This window comes from Mesoplodon mirus (genome assembly GCF_964341445.2).
Source record: "Mesoplodon mirus genome assembly, contig: HAP1_SCAFFOLD_1276, whole genome shotgun sequence".
NCBI lineage: Eukaryota > Metazoa > Chordata > Mammalia > Artiodactyla > Ziphiidae > Mesoplodon > Mesoplodon mirus.
Window position 1 is genome coordinate 95,600 of NW_028294815.1, and position 4,454 is coordinate 100,053.

The window sequence follows — 4,454 nt, forward strand, 5'->3', positions numbered from 1 at the left end:
GTGTGATTTCAGAGAAATTCTCAGAGACCTCATATGTCTCGAACACTGGGTAAGACCTCTGCTTCCAGACATTCTAAAATTTACTCTTGAATAATGCAACCCAGAGAGCGGTGTACTTGGACCAAATTACTTATATCCCTTATAGTATTATTTCTGGCAAATTACCCCATCCGCTTTTGGCTTGCATAACAGACAATGGCAAGAATTTCTTTTCTATCTATTGGTAGAGGTCCTCTTCCATGACATCCTTTATACAAAGACTATATAAATGCACATAATGTCTTACATATTATTTCATAGGTTTAAGAGATACTTGGTGTCCAATGTAGAATAACATGGACTATGGGCTAACAATGTTCTATAAAGAATAAAGTAGTTCTTTGTAAACTAGACTGTTTATATATTTCATACACCCTCTGTTTCCCAGTTATTCTCTCTTATCACTTAATAAATTCTTTTGATGTCTTTTCTATATCATTTGTACTAAAGTGAAACAAAGCGAGATGTTTTTGATTGCTCCATACCTGGACAAAAGTGTTAGAATGGAAGCCTAGAGGCTGCTATGGTGGTAGCAGTCATAATGAAAATGAGAGAACCCCTAAATGGATGTGGTTTTCCTGCTTCAATTACCTGGAGATTGTTTTCCAGTGCTGACACCAGGATGTTCTGACTTTTGCTTTAGTGAAACGAATTAGTGTTTCCTCTACAGTTTTAATTATAATTTTGTTTCTCTAAAATTGCTATGTAATTTCATTGACCATTGAGTTAATACAAAGTGAACTCCTTGGCCTGGCCCTCCAGGCACTCCAACTGTTCTAACCTATCCCTGCTGCTCCATCACCTCCCCTTCTCCTACACATGGGCCTGTGCTGCCATCAAACTGCACAAACCTCTCTTCTCTCAAGTGCTGGGGAGTTTTCTAATCTCTGTCACTTTTCATTCTGCTGATTATGTCAGGAATTGGATTTTCTTAGATGTGATGCATATTAAATCTACTTTACATGTATAACATGTTTATATAGTTAATAAATTTGACAAAAAATTATTAAGTGATACCTAATGATGACTACGTTACAAAACCATATATATACATGCCTTTTCATATATATTCATGTCTTTCAACACTAACCTCACCCTCTACATTCTCATAATACTTAAAATATGCTTGCCTTATGTTTTCCAGGCCATTGCATATGGTGCTCTCTTTGCCTGGAGTTCTCTCCTTCCTCCGTTCTTCTACTTGCCACCACTTCCCCATGTAATGACCCGATTTGGAGAAGACTTGTTTCTGCCCCTCTTATGGGTTCCCTTAGTACCCTATTCTAAGTTCTATTAATTCAGACTGCATTGTAACTCCCTGTTCATTGTCTTCATCATTGTGTCCCCAATGCGTATACAGCACCTAAGGTTTGGAAAGTACTCAAATAAATGAAAGTTGGTGACATTGAAATACATGTATAACTGGTTTAGAAGAGTTAAATGATCATTGTTATTGAAAGTCATAAAGACACTTACGCCTTTGACCCAGTAATCCAGGAGTCAAAAATTCACATGCTTTCAGGGTCAAGCAAGTAATCTAAATGTGCCATGTTGGCCTGGGGGGGAAGGCAATAGGAATACAGGTTACTGTACTTGCCTCACCTAAACACATTCAGATTTACACTTTTATAAATACTGTCGATACAAGCCAAACAACCATCACCCCTGTCTCATTCAAAGAAACAATTCTGTAGAGGAAAAAAATATTCATAATAATGTTATTTGTGAATCTATCTGTAATAAGGAAAAAATGAAGACAAATGGCTAGTAATAGGAATCTGATTAAATTAAATATAGATTGTATCCATTAAATATCATATATTCTTTAACATTAAAATAATCCCCCAATTGTAATATATGAAAAATGCTTTTGTTATTGGAAATAGTGAAGGAATAACACAAAACCCTGTGTTTGCTGTAATTGCAACCATGTAAAAATGTACATCCTTGTTTAAAAAAAAGGATTAATCAAAATGAAGATAACTACGTTAGGGTGCTCAAAATAGAAATGATTTTTGTAAAGTGCAGCATTTAATAATGCCGTCATTTTTCCAATCCCAGTCTCTGGAGAAAACTTTGGCAATATCTCTTGGAGACTTAGAAGATGATACCTAGCAAGCAGAACCAGGTTACTTTGGGTAAAAGCTGAAGAATATGAATTGTGGGCTGAGCTACAAATAACATTGTCATAGCAACCTCCAAAGATTTCATAGAAAAGGCATGACTTGGATTTCTCTTTTTTTTTTTTTTAAGGAAAATGACTAACAAGATCCCTTTTGAAACAGTTCTGATACAGTGAGGGATAAGATACAATAAGTTTGATAAAGAGTTTTGTTGAGAACTTGGGATAAACTGGCATAACCTTGAGATCAGAAGTGAGACTCCCTAGTGTAGCCTTAGCACATTATTTTGTGTGTGTGTATTGATTAGTTTTCAGTGCCGTAACACGTATGTGATGCCAATCTGCCTTCCATGCAGATAATATTTATTTAATAATAAAATATTAAGAACAATATAATAATTCTATAATGATAATAATGGTTATTATAAGTAAAAAAGTTCAATTCTCCTTGTTAAGAGACATTTAATATATTTCTCTGATTCTTTATAATAAAGGCTTGATTATCTGTTCTCAGGGTTCTTCTGTGATACTATATATAACCTCCTGGAAACAGGACTGTGGAAATACTGATAGTATCAACGGAAATCATTGTAACTTCTTCCTTGGAAAGGGCGTATTCCATCAGTCTCATTGCCTCATTTGTTAAGCTGAATCGCCATCCTCAGTGAGAGATCATTTCAGTGTCCAAACTTCCTGCAAGGATTTATGTATTAAGCCCATTCTGTTTGAGTTTAGACCAGGAGTGTCCCGTAGGTTATTTTAGGAACCCAGGTTTCCTGTAGTTTGCAAAAGCTGGCCCAGCCCACTGGCAGAAAATCTGCTTCTGATAGCATAGTCCTGTGGTAACAACTTTGGTATCTTGCACAGATAAGCAGCCTTGATATAGGTCCATGTGGTTAAGGAGGAAGACATTGTCAGTAATTACTTTTACGGGGGATATTCTAGTTAGCAATTTTTTTCCAGTTCGAGGTAAACATGTAAGTCTGGGCTTATCATAAATAGCAATATATCCAAAGTATCATTCTCAGACTACACACACATTTTTGACTCTAGCTTTCTGTGTAACGTTAGAGAAACAAACAAACAAAAAAGCATAGTCAGATCACCTGTTACCTCAAAGTAAGGAGCTGTGTGGCAGCATCAGGAGGCATAACGAGTGAAGCCAGAATTCACAAGCAGCGGGTGGAGTGGGAAACCCTTGCGGTTCAGGCCTGACCATTGAAACTGGCACCTGATTGCCCTTACAAGTACTACCTGTTCGCTCAGTTCTTGAAACAATCAAATATGTACCGTAAATATCATGGTTCTGCTAACACCTTTTGTATGTTTTCTGAAGCCACTGGTAGAACTAACCTTTTTAACCATCTGCTGAGGACAGAAGTCACGTTATAAGTCAAGTGGAACTTTGAGTTCGATTTCCATTTCTAAACATTTGACCACAAAATTAAACCTCAGATTCTTAAAGAAGAATTCTGTCTTCTGGGTAAGTGGGATCTGTCCACTCGTTCATTCAACAGTTACTGAGCTGCTGCTTCATGTAGAATGTACAAGTGGGTTAAAAGATGTTTGAGGAGATTACTGTCTCGTTAGCCATCCAACTAATCCTCACTCATGCTGAAGTTTTGAATCAGAAAAAAAAAAGAGTTGAACCAATATTTGTTAAATTTTGCACACAAATAGCCCTAGGGAGCACAGAAGGGAAGAGTTTTTCCATTGAAAAAATGTATGACTTTTCTGAATAAATTAATATGTATCTTAATCATGTATGTTTCAAATGAGGAAAAGATTAATTTAATAGAATCATTCTGTAAAACCACTACTGCTTTGAATCCTATGAAAACTTGTTGCTAATTTGAGGCTTTCAAATTTAAAGTCATAAGATAAGTTGAGCAATCAATAACCTTGAAATTTAGGAAAGTGACTGACATGGACTAGCCAGAATGTTTTTTACAGTAATTTGATATCTAAATCTGCCCTAATCACTCTTAAAAATCAGCTAGACAGTAAAAAGTTCTCTACCTTCAAACCTCTTGATGAAGTTTTGCAGATTAATCTGAATGGGTTTAAAATTTGATGAAAGGATGGAGAGCATCTAAATTTAGTTTTTCTGGATAGCCACGTGCAAAAGAATGAGACTAGACCACTATCTTATACCATACATAGATATCAACTCAAAATGGATTAGAGACTCCAATGTAAGATCTGAAACAATAAAACTCCTAGAAGAAAACATAGGCAGTATTCGCTTTGACTTTGGTTTTAGCAATATCTTTCTGCCTGTGCCTCCTCAGGC